We start from the raw sequence: 18,054 nt of genomic DNA on the forward strand, positions 1-18,054 counted from the left end.
CTGATTTTCTTGTGTATTTCTTCTTGTGTATTTCTTCTTGTCTATAAGGGCGACTGATACCGGCACAGGTTGGTTCTCTGGTTCAGCCGCAATGCCTGTTGCTGGGGTTTGAGTAGCCGCAGTGCCTGTCGCTGTGTTTGGAGTAGCTGCTCTGCCTGTCGTGGGGGCTAGAGTAGTTGCGGTGCCTGTCAACAGGGTTTGAGTAGCCATAGTGCATGTCGCTGGGATTGATCTCTGGATGGTATTCTTAAATAATTGTTTAACATTAAACAAGATCACGACCTGAACCACATTCAGGAGACAGAGCAATAGGACCATGGGATAGACATCCCAAGGATATTCAAAATTCTCAAGAGCTATTTTAACTAGCCTGAAGGAGAAAGGGAAGGTGAAGGAGCGGGGGAAAGTGTCCCCCCACTGTCTCCCCCATAGATTGGTTCCCCAAGAAGAAAAGGGAAAAGGTGTAATTATTAATAGTTTCCGAAAAGTGGCTCCCGAAGTACGGAGATGACGGCAATGCCGAGTACAAATGCGGAAGTACAAATTCAAAAATTAGTCTCACGACCAAGAATTTTATCACATCAGACACCAGTAGTGTTACACAGTGCAGCAAAATGATATCCTTGATCCAGCTCCCAGAGGTGATAGACAGCACAACAGGGAACATATACAGCAAGTAAGGTGTTACATAACATGACTTTGAGAGCAAGCATGACAACTTTGAGAGTAAATTAATCAACATTGTGACCAGCAACTGTTTAACCAACATGATGAATGCTTGTAACAAATTTGCCTTAACACACTCTGGTCAGATCTGTCATTATCTCAATCCTTTGTGCCCCACATTGGGCGCCAAAAGGACTGTTGTGGTTTAACCCGGCAGGCAGCTAAACACCACACAGCCGTTCACTCACTCTTCCCCACTGCCCAGTGGGATGGGGGAGAGAATCGGAAAAAAAAGTAAAATACATAGATTGAGATAAAGACAGTTTAATAGGACAGAAAAGGAAGGGGAAATAATAATAATAATAATAATGATGATGATGATGAAAGAATATACAAAATAAGTGATGCACAGTGCAATTGCTCACCACCCGCTGACCGACGCCCAGCCAGTTCCCGAGCAGCGGTCACCCCTCCCCCAGCTAACTTCCCCCAGTTTATATATGGAGCATGACGTCACATGGTATGGAATATCCCTTTGGCCAGTTTGGGTCAGCTGTCCTGGCTGTGCCCCTTCACAGCTTCTTGTGCACCTCCAGCCTTCTCAGTCGGTAGAGCATGGGAAGCTGAAAAGTCCTTGACTTAGTATAAACACCGCTTAGCAACAACTAAAACATCGGTGTGTTATCAACATTATTCTCATGCTAAATCCAAAACACAGCACTATACCAGCTACTAGAAAGAAAACTAACTCTATCCCAGCCGAAGCCAGGAGAAACCCTCACCTGAAGACACCTAGCTGCTTTGGGATCCCCGAAATGGAACAGATGAAGAATCCCATACTTTTAAAAGAAATTATCTTAGTGATCTGTAGCAGGTGCTTCACCTCTTTCAAATTATTTCCAAAGGGGCGTAATAGTTTCTAATCAGAAAAAGTTTTAAGGCATTTATTCTGTGGTAGGAAGCTTTCCTGAGCTAGATAAGACATTGACCTGATTCCCCTTTTGGCTGAACTCGCATTCATTAACATCTTGTGCTGGGCAGATGGAGGGGTAAAAATTCCAAATCAAAGAAAATGCTGTCAAAATATTTTTGAAACATTTCAATAGCCTTTTTCCATGAAACACAACTGGAAGACGCAAAACAGGTGACAGTGAGGCACATAGTTTATATCATTGCTCACATTTCCACCTCTGAGTAGTTAATTTATCTCCAAGTTGTACTTGTAAAACCTTTATGTATCACCATCGTTTATTTGTGGTATGGAATAAATGTACACATGCATTTCATCTAATCAAGGCAGTGTACAGACAGGAACTAACTGACAAAGCGTTCCTCATGATTTTTTAATGTACCTCTTCTCTTTCCTATAGTCCCTTCAAATGTCATCTCCTCTTGTCTTCTGTCAAACTGTTGTAAGCATGAAAATGATAAATACTACATACTTTGTATTCCAGCAACTTTATAAAAGTGCTCTTAACATATAAGCTCTCCAGCGAGACAAGGGAGAGAAAATTTGAGTTGTAGCTCTCTTATCTTAACATGAGCGAGAAACCATTATGTTCCATTTGTGCCACATCCCACAGCCAGTGTGTCGTGGTTTAACTTCATTCGGCAACTAAGCACCACGCAGCCGCTCGCTCACTCCCCCCCACCCGGTGGGATGGGGGAGAGAATTGGAAGAGCACAAGTTAGAAAAACTCGTGGGTTGAGATAAAAACAGTTTAATAATTGAAATAAAATGATAATAATAATAATATGATAATAATAATAATAATACACAAAGCAAGTGATGCACAGTACAATTGCTCACCACCCGCCGACCGATGCCCAGCCAGTCCCCGAGCAGCGGCCCCCCCCGGCCAGCTTTCCCCAGTTTATGTACTGAGCATGACGTCACATGGTATGGAATGTCCCTTTGGCCAGTTTGGCTGTGCCCCCTCCCAGATTCTTGTGCACCTCCAGCCTTCTCAGTCGGTAGAACATGGGAAGCTGAAAAGTCCTTGGCTAGTGTAAGCATTACCTAGCAACAACTAAAACATCGGTGCGTTATCAACTTTGTTCTCATCCTAAATCCAAAACACTGTACCAGCTACTAGAAAAGAAATTAACTCTATCCCTGCCGAAACCAGGACAATATCCACCCCTTATTCTATACCATCTGCGTCATGCTCAAGTCTCATATTTTCCAGTACATTTTCATTAATCACCACCCCTTTATATATATATATATATATATATATACACACACACACAGAGATATCATTCCCTTCGTCTGTGGGCCATCCCTCTAAAATGTTCGGTGAGTTCATTTAGTCCATGACTTCGGGCTCCATCTGTCATAATAATCTTTCAGGGCAGGAAAAATGGAGATGGTATGTGGTGTTGGATTGTTTCATGTTGAAGTCAGTTCTGGTACCATCATCACTGTGCTTTGCTTGGTTTCACTGAAGTTATTCTTCATTAGTCTGGGTGATTCTTATTGTAATAACATTAGTATGGCATATAATATTATTAGTATTATTAGTATATCTGTGTATTATTAGTATAACTATTATAACTATAATTAGTACTTAACATCACATAATTCAGATCATTGGCTATTCTCACCCAAAATCAAATCCCCTTGAGGTACACATCGGACTTCCCCATCCTCCCGCATTATCCACCAAGTGCACCCAGGTCCTTGAGCAAAAGCAATCCCATGGATGGGTCTGCCTCTGCCTGAGGCAGGAATAACCCAGACTGTCTTCCCCAGCATATTTTTTATGTGCACTACAGGGACTTTATTCCCATCTACAGTACGTAAGAGTTCTGACTGGGCAGGGCCTGCTCGATTGGCAGATCCCCTCGTGTTGACTAACCAGGTGGCCTTTGCTAAATGCGTATCCCAATGTTTGAACGTCCCGCCACCCATTGCTCTCAGTGTATTCTTTAACAGTCCATTGTATCGTTCAATTTTCCCAGAGGCTGGTGCATGACAGGGGATGTGATACACCCACTCAATGCCGTGCTCTTTGGCCCAGGTGTCTATGAGGTTGTTTCGGAAATGAGTCCCATTGTCTGACTCAATTCTTTCTGGGGTGCCATGTCGCCATAGGACTTGCTTTTCAAGGCCCAGGATAGTGTTCCGGGCGGTGGCATGGGGCACGGGATATGTTTCCAGCCATCCGGTGGTTGCCTCCACCATTGTAAGCACGTGGCGCTTGCCTTGGCGGGTTTGTGGGAGTGTGATATAATCGATCTGCCAGGCCTCCCCATATTGATATTTCAACCATCGTCCTCCATACCAAAAAGGCTTTAACCGCTTGGCTTGTTTGATTGCAGCGCATGTTTCGCATTCATGGATAACCTGCGCAATAGTGTCCATGGTCAAGTCCACCCCTCGATCACGAGCCCATCTGTATGTTGCATCTCTTCCTTGGTGGCCTGAGGTGTCATGGGCCCACCGAGCTAGAAATAATTCACCCTTATGTTGCCAGTCCAGATCCACCTGAGCCACTTCAATCTTAGCAGCCTGATCCACCTGCTGGTTGTTTTGATGTTCTTCAGTGGCCCGACTCTTGGGTACGTGAGCATCTACGTGACGAACTTTTACAACCAGGTTCTCCACCCGGGCAGCAATATCTTGCCAGAATGCAGCAGCCCAGATGGGTTTGCCTCTGCGCTGCCAGTTGCTCTGCTTCCATTGCTGCAACCACCCCCACAGGGCATTTGCCACCATCCATGAGTCAGTATAGAGATAGAGCACTGGCCACTTTTCTCGGTCAGCAATGTCTAAAGCCAGCTGGATGGCCTTTACTTCTGCAAATTGGCTCGATTCACCTTCTCCTTCAGCAGTTTCTACAACTTGTCGCATAGGACTCCATACAGCAGCTTTCCACCTCCGATGCTTTCCCACAATACGACAGGACCCATCAGTGAACAGGGCATATTGCTTCTCATTTTCTGGTAGTTCGTTATATATTGGGGCCTCTTCAGCACGCGTCACCTCCTGCTCTGGCAATATTCCAAAATCTTTGCCCTCTGGCCAATCCATGATCACTTCCAGGATTCCTGGGCGACTGGGGTTTCCTATTCGAGCCCGTTGTGTGATCAGTGCGACCCACTTACTCCATGTAGCATCAGTTGCATGATGTGTACAGGGGACCCTCCCTCTGAACATCCAGCCTAGCACCGGCAGTCGGGGTGCCAGGAGGAGCTGTGCTTCAGTGCCGATCACTTCCGAAGCAGCTCGAACCCCTTCATATGCTGCTAATATCTCTTTTTCAGTTGGAGTATAGCGGGCCTCGGATCCTCTGTATCCCCGACTCCAAAACCCTAGGGGTTGACCTCGAGTCTCCCCTGGTGCTTTTTGCCAGAGGCTCCAGGTAGGGCCATTCTCCCCGGCTGCGGTATAGAGCACATTTTTTACTTCTTGTCCTGCCCGGACTGGCCCCAGGGCTACTGCGTGAACTATCTCCCGTTTAATTTGTTCAAAAGCTTGTCGTTGCTCAGGGCCCCATTTGAAATCGTTCTTCTTCCGGGTCACTTGATAGAGAGGGTTTACAATCAGACTGTAATTTGGAATGTGCATTCTCCAAAAACCCACGACGCCTAAGAAAGCTTGTGTTTCCTTTTCGCTAGTTGGTGGAGACATGGCTGTTATTTTGTTGATCACATCCATTGGGATCTGACGACGTCCATCTTGCCATTTTATTCCTAAAAATTGGATCTCCTGTGCAGGTCCCTTGACCTTACTTTGTTTTATGGCAAAACCGGCCTTCAGCAGGATTTGGACTATTTCCTTCCCTTTTTCAAAAACTTCTCCTGCTGTGTTGCCCCACACGATGATATCATCAATGTATTGCAGGTGTTCTGGAGCTCCACCCTGTTCCAGTGCAGTCTGGATTAGTCCATGGCAAATGGTAGGGCTGTGTTTCCACCCCTGGGGCAGTCGGTTCCAGGTGTACTGAACACCCCTCCAAGTGAAAGCAAACTGTGGCCTGCACTCTGCTGCCAAAGGGATTGAGAAAAACGCATTAGCAATATCAACTGTGGCATACCACTTGGCTGCCTTTGACTCCAGTTCGTATTGAAGTTCTAGCATGTCTGGCACAGCAGCACTCAGCGGTGGCATGACTTCATTTAGGCCACGATAGTCTACTGTTAGTCTCCACTCTCCATTAGACTTCCGCACTGGCCATATGGGACTGTTAAAGGGTGAGCGGGTCTTGCTGATCACTCCTTGGCTCTCCAGTCGACGAATCAGCTTATGGATGGGAATCAGGGAGTCTCGGTTGGTGCGATATTGCCGCCGGTGCACTGTGGTGGTAGCAATTGGCACTTGTTGGTCTTCGACCTTCAGCAACCCCACAACAGAGGGGTCCTCCGAGAGACCAGGCAAGGTGGACAGCTGTTTAATTTCCTCCATCTCCAAGGCAGCTATACCAAAAGCCCATCGGTACCCTTTTGGGTCCTTGAAATACCCTCTCCTGAGGTAGTCTATGCCAAGGATGCACGGAGCCCCTGGGCCAGTCACAATGGGGTGCTTCTGCCACCCGTTCCCAGTTAAACTCACTTCGGCTTCCAATACAGTTAGCTGTTGGGATCCCCCCGTCACCCCAGAAATACAGATGGGTTCTGCCCCTATATAGCTTGATGGCATTAGGGTACACTGTGCACCGGTGTCCACTAGAGCCTTATACTCCTGTGGGTCTGATGTGCCAGGCCACCGAATCCACACAGTCCAGTAAACCCGGTTGTCCCTTTCCTCCCCCTGGCTGGAGGCAGGGCCCCTCTAATCCTCATCACAGTACTCATTTCTCATTTCTTGTATGTACGAGTCAGAAGTCTCTTTATTAAGATCAGGAGTAAGATCAGCCCTTCTACTCTCTCTGGGGAACTGCCCGCTGGAAACTGGAGCAACCATTTTCCTGGAAGAACCCCCTTCTGTGGTTGTTTTCCCTTGCAACTCACGTACCCGTGCCCCTAGGTCTGAAGTAGGTTTTCCATCCCACTTCCTCATGTCCTCTCCATGGTCACGCAGGTAAAACCATAGGGTGCCCCGTCGTGTGTACCCTTTATATCCTCTCTCTTCAGCAAAAGAACACTGACTCCTAATAGCCGAGATACTGGTCCGTACAGGTGAGGAGTAGGACCGATCTTCTCTGAGTTGCTGGATCTCCCGGGACAGTTTCTCCACAGCTGAGACGACGGAGGAAGAGAGACTTTCCTCATATTGCCGGAGTTGACCAGCCAATTCATCCACCATTTGTTCCTCTCCATCTTTCCAGGTCATCACTGCCAATGAAATGGCGTATGATGATGGTGAGCTCCTTATAAACTTCCGCCACATGGGTCGTGTGCACTTGACTTCGTCTGGATCTTTGGATAGTTGTTTATTGTTCAGGTCATCATAAATCACCTCCAGCACAGCTAATTCTCTCAGAAACTGGATACCCTTCTCCATGGTGGCCCACTTGCTTGGGCGACATATGACATCTTCCTTAAAGGGATACCTTTCCTTCACGCTTGACAAGAGTCGCCTCCAAAGGCTGAGGATACGTGTCCCTTTTCCAATTGCTTTATCAATGCCCCCTTCCCTAGAAAGGGATCCCAGCTGCTTGGCTTCCCTACCCTCTAATTCCAGGCTACTGGCCCCATTATCCCAGCATCGGAGCAGCCAGGTGACAATATGCTCGCCTGGACGACGGCTGAAATCTTTTCGTATATCTCGCAGCTCACTCAGGGATAGAGATCGGGTGGTCACTGCCTCGTTTATGAGTTCTTCCTCTTCCTCCTCCCCGATCAGCGGCCGGCTCTCCTCCTCCCGTTCTCGTGATGGCCCTTCTCCAGGGTATTCGTACAGTTCTTCCTCCGGTTCCCTTTTAGAAGAAGCTTCTTCCTCCCTTACTAAACGAGCCGACTTCCGCTTCCAAAATTTCTTCTTGTGTACAGGGGCGACTGATACCGGCACAGGCTGGTTCTTTGGTTCAGCCACAGGGCCTGTTGCCGGGGTTGGAGTGGTCGCAGTGCATGTCGCCGGGGTTGGAGTGGCCGCAGTGCAAGTGCATGTCACCGGAGTCCGAGTAGCCGCAGGGCCTGTTGCCGGGGTCTGAGTGACTGCAGTGCAAGTGCATGTCACCGGAGTCTGAGTGGCCGCAGGGCCTGTCGCCGGGGTTGGAGTGGCCACAGTGCAAGTGCATGTCACCGGAGTCTGAGTGGCCGCAGGGCCTGTCGCCGGGGTTGGAGTGGCCACAGTGCAAGTGCATGTCACCGGAGTCTGAGTGGCCGCAGGGCCTGTTGCTGGGGTCTGAGTGACTGCAGTGCATGTCGCTGGGGTTGGAGTGGCCGTAGTGCGTGTTTCCCGGGTCTGAGTGGCTGCAGGGCCTGTTGCCGGGGTCTGAGTGGCTGCACGGCCTGTCGCTGGGGTCGGAGTGGCCGCAGGGCGTGTTGCCCGGGTCTGAGTGGCCGCAGTGCGTGTCGTTTTACTGTCAGAGCCAGAGACCTTCCCTTCCCTTTGAGGGCACTGAATGGTGTTGAACAGGGCTCGGTAGGCATGGGCCAGGCCCCAGCACGTTGCAATGAGCTGCATCTCTCTGGAGTTGCCAGGGTGACAGCATACTTTTTCCAAATATTCTACTAACTTTTCAGGATTCTGCACTTGCTCAGGGGTGAAGTTCCAAAACACTGGGGGTGCCCATTGGCCTAGGTACTTGCCCATCTTGTCCCACACACCCTGCCACTCATAACCATTCAGCCTTGGGGCAGATCTCTGGATGATATTCTTAAATTGCTTACCAACTTTAGACAAAACTGAAACAGTATTCCCAAGAAGTATTAATAGAAGTATCTTAACTGCCCAAGGCTGTTCAAAATACTGAAAAATTACTGTAATGAAGGAGGAAACATTATAGAAGAAGGTAGTGACCCTGCCATTCTGTATTTCCTCCGTAAAAAAACTCTCAGAAAAGTTACTGCAATTGCTAGTTGTCTCCACGAAATGATCTCCGTGGTACAGTAACGGCTTCATTGCGAAGTTTACATAACTCACTAAGGTCAAGGTCAATGTTCTAAAAACAAACCTCACAAGCGAGACATTACTATTCACTGCAGACCACAGCAAACTGCAAAACCCAACACCAATCCTTCACATGTACAGCAGGAAAAAGAGCGCGATGCAGATTATACAAATCAATATCGAGAACAGAGAAACCAACATTGTGACTCACAACTACTAACAGATATAAGTTCTTTAATACACTCCGGTTAACCTGTTATTATCTCAAACCCTTCGAGCCCCACGTTGGGCGCCAAAAAGAACTGTCGTGGTTTAACTTCAGTCGGCAACTAAGCACCACGCAGCCGCTCGCTCACTCCCCCCACACCCCCGGTGGGATGGGGGAGAGAATTGGAAGAGCACAAGTTAGAAAAACTCGTGGGTTGAGATAAAAACAGTTTAATAATTGAAATAAAATGATAATAATAATAATATGATAATAATAATAATAATACACAAAGCAAGTGATGCACAGTACAATTGCTCACCACCCGCCGACCGATGCCCAGCCAGTCCCCGAGCAGCGGCCCCCCCCGGCCAGCTTTCCCCAGTTTATGTACTGAGCATGACGTCACATGGTATGGAATGTTTCTTTGGCCAGTTTGGCTGTGCCCCCTCCCAGCTTCTTGTGCACCTCCAGCCTTCTCAGTCGGTAGAGCATGGGAAGCTGAAAAGTCCTTGGCTAGTGTAAGCATTACCTAGCAACAACTAAAACATCGGTGCATTATCAACTTTGTTCTCATCCTAAATCCAAAACACTGTACCAGCTACTAGAAAAGAAATTAACTCTATCCCTGCCGAAACCAGGACACAGTGCCTGGGAGCTGAGGGAGGGAAAATCTTCCCATGGTACATACAGCACCAGCATATTGACAGTAACACTAGTTCTTGAAGCAGAGACCCCCCCAACAGCCCACAGGGAAGCCCCCAGGAGGTACAGGTCCATCTGTTTTCCTGAGCCAGCTCATCTCACATCCCAGCATCACTACGGTGATGTGGACTAACCCCCACCCGAGCACAGTGACAGGCCAGGGGTACGGAAACCTGCTAGCAAGAAGCCTCGGAGAAGGTTGCTGACACATGAACAGCTCTTCTTAGGAGAAGAGACCTTGTTTTTATTGTGCTGGGGGCTGCTGGGCAGTGACGAGGACTTGCACTTTAAGCTTTGCTCTGCCCTGTGTTTGTGTGCAGGATGGAGTTGGTCCTCCCTTTCTTCCTTCAGATATTCCAAACTATCAGGAATTTGGCTAGACATCCCTGGGCTCTCCTGTCTCCACTTTCGGGGTGATGCAACACCAAATTAAAATGAGAATTAATGAAAGGTGCCAAGAATCCAGCGGTGCTTTGCTGCTAGTGGATCCTCTGGCCAGTTAGGACAGCTTTAAGGTCTCTCTTGCTCTTCTGTTAACACAAAGAGAAAGCCAAAAGGGCCTTTATGTGGCCCACAGGCTCCCCTGTGCAGAAGGAATAGGGATTGCTGGAGGGCAAAGGGGGCTGATCAAGGACTTCATAATGAAATAAAACAAATTAACAAATGCAGGAGTCAACCACTGGTTCTAATGAAATGGTTTAGGGTAAATAAACACTCATACATTTATACATAAAACCAAAGCTTGTATGGAGGAGATCAAGCCAAGAAAACCCTGTTGTATTCAGCTATATGTTCATATAGTAAACTTGAGCATATTTCTCAACTCTCAGACAAGGCAGTTCCCCTAAGTGCACCTGTTTGGTTTTGGGGTTTTTTTTTTTTCCTTTCCTTCCAGCTGCTCACAAGACCAATAAATGACTAAGTAACACCATTATTGTAAAACAAGCTGCACAGCACAAAACTGTATTTACTGGAATGATGTCACATTATTGTTTCCATCCCATTAAATGTTTAATTTAGGCCTTTTATAACCCTTAGAGGTATAAAGGTTATTCTTCCAGCCTCAAAGAAATGCAGTAGGAGGCAATTTTTCAAGTGGCGCAAAAATGTTATGCACACAAGTCTCGTTATTCATACACTCAATAAGAAAATTTAGCTTCCTGCCCCCCCCCGCAGCTTTCTCAGCAAGACAAAGCAAGATTTAGAAAACAAAGATATAAAATGTTTTGGCCTGAGTGTCAGTGAAAAGAAGAGGATGTTATTTTTCATCAAATTATTATGCATTATGATTTGATCTACTTCATTCCCTGTACATTTTAAGCAAAGCATTTGCAGAGCATAGGGTTAATACATACAAGCTGCATCATGTATATGCCCTTTTCAACTTGATGGTACAAGATTTGGGCTATGTTCTTCCCTTTTGTAACAGCAGAGTGTTTTATTTTATTTGCCAGATAGACAGAGGAGGAATGTGTCAAGGGTTCTGAAAATCAAGGAATTAAACTCAAGTATTCAAAGGGCCCAGCTGTTACTTGGGAAGAGTTACATAGAAATGAAAAAGCTCTGAATATTATGGGTTATTGCTGGCAAATGTTACCTGTGATATGCTGGCGATGGAGCTAAGGGTAATCAGAAACTCAGAGAACAGGTCACTTAAATTGTGTTATGTTTGCATTGATTAAGGCACAGAAATCTTCATAGATCTGGGTCAATAAACAGGAAAACAAGGTGCAACATTTCTTGTGATTCTGGAAAGAACAGATTTAAGAGATTGTGACTATTTCACAGGGCCATATCTTACAGATCCTTGTTAGTCTTTACCTGCTGATAGTAATTTAAGCATCCAATTTTAATCAGGATTAAAACCAGTGAGAAGGAAACCTTGATTTACATAGCTGATTTTATTTTTGCTTTGCATTTGTACTTGGTAATTATCTTCATTCTCATTGACCGGCATAATGATTAACACAAGCTGATTTGCAGTGTATATTTGATACATTTCAATATCTTTTTTATTTTAGCATATAAATATACACAGTGAGAGTACGAGAATTATTGTAATTTGTTCAGATGCTTGTTTTACATTCATATTATCTCAGAAAATGGCAAAAGACTTTTCTTTACTAAATGATTTTATTTGGGGCTTGTATCAAAATGCATTGGGGTGGAAACTAAAAATAAATTTAAATGCATAAAACTAGTTTAATTAATTGTATTTAACTGTCTTAAACATACGGCATCACTTTTTTTCCTTATAAACAGGAAATATATTTAAAACCAGCCAGATTACTAAATGAACGAAGCAGATACATTATTTAGTGAACTGAGAGATTATTTCCTGTCTCCAGGAGCTAATACTTAGATGCCTAACATGCAGATAAATGCCTAGTGAGATTATCAGAAGTGCCTATAGGGGCTAGTGCCTCATTTCCCCTGAAGACAATAGGAGTTAGACATTTAATCTGTAGGAGGGATTTTGAAACTCCCACTGGTCATCTGTCTTAATCTCCAGGCACCAAAATATCTTTGGAAATCTGACCCTTCACCATTAGGGTTTTGACCATGTTATCTTCTCCGCTTTTTTTATTCATAGACTGGAAAAGAAAACAATCCTGCATTTTCAGCCTTCAATCCACTTCTGAATTTTGCATGAGCAATGCTAATTAAATGACAAAAATATTTGCTGTACCTGCTAGTTCAGCTAAAACCAACATCAAGGAAAACAGAGGCTTTTGTGTACAATAAAACATTTAAAAAGTGCAAAAAACAGTATCAGCTTCACAGTAAAGGCAGAAAAAAGAATAAATTTCTGCATTTGAAGACATAGTCATTATTTTAAAGTCCATGCTGACCTTAAAAATTTAATGTTTTTTTACTAATTCCATGAGTAGCTTTGTTTGAGCCACTGAGAAGTAGAATAGAATAGAATAGAATCATAGAATAGAATCATTAAGGTTGGAAAAGACCTCTAAGATCATCGAGTCCAACCATCGACCCAACACCACCATGCCCACTAAACCACGTCCCTAAGTGCCGCATCTACACGTCTTTTAAATACCTCCAGGGATGGGGACTCAACCACTTCCCTGGGCAGCCTGTTCCAGTGTTTCACCACTCTTTCAGTAAAGAAATTTTTCCTCACGTCCAATCTAAACCTCCCCTGGCACAACTTGAGGCCATTTCCTCTCATCCTATCGCTAGTTACTTGGGAGAAGAGACCGACACCCACCTCGCTACAACCTCCTTTCAGGTAGTTGTAGAGAGCGATGAGGTCTCCCCTCAGCCTCCTCTTCTCCAGGCTAAACAACCCCAGTTCCCTCAGCCGCTCCTCATAAGACTTGTTCTCCAGACCCCTCACCAGCCTCGTTGCCCTGCTCTGGACACGCTCCAGCACCTCAACGTCCTTCTTGTAGTGAGGGGCCCAAAACTGAACACAGTATTCGAGGGGCGGCCTCACCAGTGCCGAGTACAGGGGCACGATCACTTCCCTACTCCTGCTGGCCACACTATTTCTGATGCAGGCCAGGATGCCATTGGCCTTCTTGGCCGCCTGGGCACACTGCCGGCTCATGTTCAGCCGGCTGTCAACCAGCACCCCCAGGTCCTTTTCCTCCAGGCAGCTTTCCAGCCACTCTTCCCCAAGCCTGTAGCGCTGCATGGGGTTGTTGTGGCCAAAGTGCAGGACCCGGCACTTGGCCTTGTTGAACCTCATACAATTGGTCTGGGCCCATCGATCCAGCCTGTCCAGGTCCCTCTGCAGAGCCTTCCTACCTACCCTCGAGCAGATCAACACTCCCGCCCAACTTGGTGTCGTCTGCAAACTTACTGAGGGTGCACTCGATCCCCTCATCCAGATCATTGATAAAGATATTGAACAAGACCGGCCCCAAAACTGAGCCCTGGGGAACACCGCTCGTGACCGGCCGCCAACTGGATTGAACTCCCTTCACCACAACTCTCTGGGCCCGGCCGTCCAGCCAGTTTTTTTACCCAGCAAAGAGTATACCTGTCCAAGCCGTGAGCTGCCAGCTTCTCTAGGAGAATGCTGTGGGAGACGGTGTCAAAGGCCTTGCTGAAGTCCAGGTAGACCACATCCACAGCCTTTCCCTCATCCACTAGGCGGGTCACCTGGTCATAGAAGGAGATCAGGTTGGTCAGGCAGGACCTGCCTTTCATGAATCCGTGCTGGCTAGGCCTGATCCCCTGGTTGTCCTGCACATGCCTTGTGAGCGCCCTCAAGATGAACCGCTCCATAATCTTCCCCGGCACCGAGGTCAGGCTGACAGGCCTGTAGTTCCACGGATCCTCCTTCCGGCCCTTCTTGTAGATGGGCATCACATTGGCAAGCCTCCAGTCGTCCGGGACCTCCCCCATTAACCAGGACTGCTGATAAATGCTGGAGAGTGGCTTGGCGAGCTCCTCCACCAGCTCCCTCAGCACTCTCGGGTGGATCCCATCCGGCCCCATAGACTTGTGAGCGTCCAGGTGGCGTAGCAGGTCGTTGACTGCTTCCTCTTGGATTATGGGGGGTTCATCCTGCTCGCCGTCCCTCTCTTCCATCTCAGGGGGCTGAATACCCTGAGGAGAACTGGTCTGCCTGTTAAAGACTGAGGCAAAGAAGGCATTGAGTACCTCAGCCTTTTCCTCATCCTCGGTGACAATGTTCCCCCCCTGCATCCAATAAAGGATGGAGATTCTCCTTGGCTCTCTTCTTGTCATTAATATATTTGTAAAAACATTTTTTGTTGTCTTTAACAACAGTGGCCAGATTGCGTTCTAGCTGGGCTTTTGCCTTTCTCATTTCCTCTCTGCATGACCTAACGAGATCCCTGTACTCTTCTTGAGTCGCCAAGTAGGAGCATCTTTCTGATATACTGAAATAATGCTGAGAAAATCTAAGCTTTAATAGAGGTTATCAGTGTTTTACATGTGATTTCACAGTTTATTTTTAATGCATTTAATTTGACTAGATTTTTTAATTAAATCATCCATGTTTAGACTAAACTTCTGAGCACCTCTAGAAATTCCCAGCAACCACACTAGGTGCCTGGGCTGCTGGTACAGTCACAGGGGCATTACATCTTTCCAACTAGAATCTAAGCAGGGCACTGCTGACAACCATACCTACCATCTCAACTTTGGCCTTTCAATGCCTTCTCTGATGTATTTTGAGGTGCTCCTTTATACTCAGGATGCCCTGCCTGAACTCCCTAATGGATTTAGACAGCTACATCTTTTCTTTAAAAGCCTAAATGCATTGGTGCCCCTGCTTTACCCAGTAGGTCAGTGGTTCGAGCTTTCACCTCGCTTGAATTCCCTCTTCTGCCAAGGAAGCTCTCCTAAAACAGTGTCCATATGACCAGGTAAGCGGGGACTTTCTGAGATGGGAGACCTTCCTCATCCACCTGCTGAGGTTTTACCATTTTGCATACGAATATTTTCCCACAGGGAGGTAACCTAAGTACTTGGCTGCATTGTCACTCCTCTTTCTCTCTCTGCTTCAATCATATGAAATTATTACAGGAAACATAAACACGAAGCAGCATAAACAGGAGAAATACAGAGTGTTTTCCATGCCTAATATTTTCTGTGCTCCCACCAGGGATGGTCTCCTAGAAGGCAAAAGTGTGCATTGACCCACGTTCTTCTAAATCCAGAGCAGGTTTGGTTAAGCTGTGGAGTAAAACCAACAGCAAATAACCACTCCAAAGATGAAGTAGGGACAGAAAGTCTTGCTGGGATTTCTAAACTAGTCACGGATGTGACATGCTGTGTATGGTCAGCGTTGAGATGTTTCTCTGCATGCCTAGAGGAATTTTCCCCATGGTCAATGTTGGAAATGTACTGCCTACAAACTGTAAACATCTCCAGGATTAAAAGGGAGTTGAGTTGGGGGGTTACCTTTTCAATTTAAGCATTCAGTGTGGGATTCATCTCATCTAACTTCAGCCATTTGTAAATGATGAATCATCCAAACAGTTTTAGATACCCAATTTACACAGCATGAACTGAACTGTTTCTCTTCAGTGTAAATGAAGCCTAATAGGCATAGACTAGACACCTAATCCGGATGCATCTTAAATTAAGCAAGATGAGACTTGCTACTAAAGTGTAATTCAGGTGTACCTGATATTTCAAGGGCTTAGTTCCCTGATATGCTCATGTTTTCTGCTGGATTAGGAATGATTGCTTCAGTATGTACTTTGAAAGCTTTATATATATTAAAAATAATAAATTATATATCTGAAAACAGAAAGGGTTTCATTCCTCACTGAAGACTAGAAATATGAAAATCCCATTAAACTGGTTTGATAAGGATAATTTTAGCAAAATCAGTATTGCTATAATATTTACAGCATGACATTTTGTTGTAATTATTTCTAGCATCTCTTGCACCTCAATGCCCTGCGTGTAAGAGAAAAGTAAACAGACCTCTTCTCTCACCTTCCTTCCCCATAAAAAAACTTAATAGTCTAGGAGCAGGACTTCGGTCTTACAGTTTGTTCTAAACGGGTGGATTTCTGATCCTGCAGCCAAGTCTGCAGTTCAAGAGCCTGGTTCCTCAGTTTAGGTGCGTATGCTTTGACAAGCAGACTTTTAGAAATGGAGGGAACTATTAAGATTGTCTGGTCTAACCCCCTGCACAGATTTCACCTGCTAATTTCTGCACTGAGCCTTAATTTGCAGTTAAGATAAAACATATCTTACAGAAAAACATCCGATCTTAAACATCTCCATCTCCCTTATCCATTGGTAGATTTTCCAGTAGTTAATTGCTCAGTACTTAAAATATGGTCCCTTAATTAAAATATGTCTAGTTTGACCTTGCTGTTGTATCCTACTGCTCATTCTTTCTGCTGGATTGTGAACTTGCTGCTATCAGAAATTCCTTCTCTATGTAGATTACAGATTGACCAAATCCCTTATTTTCTTTGCTGACTAAATACCCTTAGCTTCTTGTGCCTTGCTGTGTGGGGTATGTTCTCCAGGTGCCGTATCAGTCCTGTAGATTTGTTCTGAGCCTTGCAAGCTTTTTTTTCCATTTTAATGATGTAGAACTGTGCATGTGATTCCAGCCAGAGCCTCACTCTTTTGGCATTGCTAGATATTAAGACTCCTACATAATACTGACATGTCGGTATATTCATGGATGATATCTGCTCTCTGTCAGCCATAGTATAGCTGGGCTCATTTTCAGTTGGTTAGCCATCACAACTCAGCAGTCCTTTTCCAGGGTTACTGGTTTCCAAGTCACAGTTTTTCACCCTGTAAGTCTGACATATTCTTTGCTCCTAAATGCATGTCCCTGACTTTTCCTGCGTTGAAATTATATATTTTGAATTAGTTTATTTCACCAAGCAATCCAAATTGCTTTACAGAACTAACTTGTTCTTATTACTTAGAATGTCAACAACATTTGTGTCAGCAGCAGGATTTACTAGCAATTATTTTATACTTTCTCTCAGGCGATTAACAAATATATTTAATAGCTTAAGCCTGGTGAACAGATTCCTGCAAGAACCCACCAAAAATTCCTACATTATGATAATTACCCAATTGCAATACATCAATTTCAAAACTGTTTCACATGTGCTAAACTGATACTGTACAGTGCTAAACTTTTAATCACAACATAGTGTGATTTTGTGCCAGTTGCTTTACAGTGTCAAGCTATATCATGACAGCATGTTTATCTCTGTCAACTGTCGTGGTTCAACCCGGCAGGCAGCTAAACACCACACAGCTGTTCACTCACTCCCCCGCAGTGGGATGGGGGAGAGAATCAGAAAAAAGGTAAAACTTATGGGTTGAGATAAAGACAATCTAATAGGACAGAAAAGGAATGGAAAATAATAATAATGATAAAAGAACATACAAAACAAGTGATGCACAATGCAATTGCTCACCACCCACTGACTGATGCCCAGCCAGTTCCCGAGCAGCGGCCGTGCCACCCCCCAGACAACTCCCCCCAGTTTTTTTTGTTCAGCATGACATCACATGGTATGGAATACCCCTTTGGCCAGTTTGGGTCAGCTGTCCTGGCTGTGCCCCCTCCCAGCTTCTTGTGCACCTCCAGCCTTCTCAGTCGGTAGAGCAAGGGAAGCTGAAAAGTCCTTGACTAGTGTAAGCACTGCTCAGCAACAACTAAAACATCAGTGTGTTATCAGCATTATTCTCATCCTAAATCCAAAACACAGCACTATACCAGCTACTAGAAAGAAAATTAACTCTATCCCAGCCAAAACCAGGACATCAACAAAGATTGCTGTCCTATTAAAAGCATATATTTTTGATCTCCCTTAGACTTTCTAAATACTGCTTCATCTTGATGCTGCAGTCTACAGATACTTTTTTCCTTTTTTACTGACTCATGAGAAGCTTTCAAAACATCACATGCAGCACCATAAGGGATATTAGCATGATCTGCAAATTTGTGCCAGATATTTTACAGTTCTCCACCTGTTGTCCCACAAGC

This window comes from Aptenodytes patagonicus, chromosome W (assembly GCF_965638725.1).
Source record: "Aptenodytes patagonicus chromosome W, bAptPat1.pri.cur, whole genome shotgun sequence".
In the NCBI taxonomy this organism is placed as follows: Eukaryota; Metazoa; Chordata; class Aves; order Sphenisciformes; family Spheniscidae; genus Aptenodytes; species Aptenodytes patagonicus.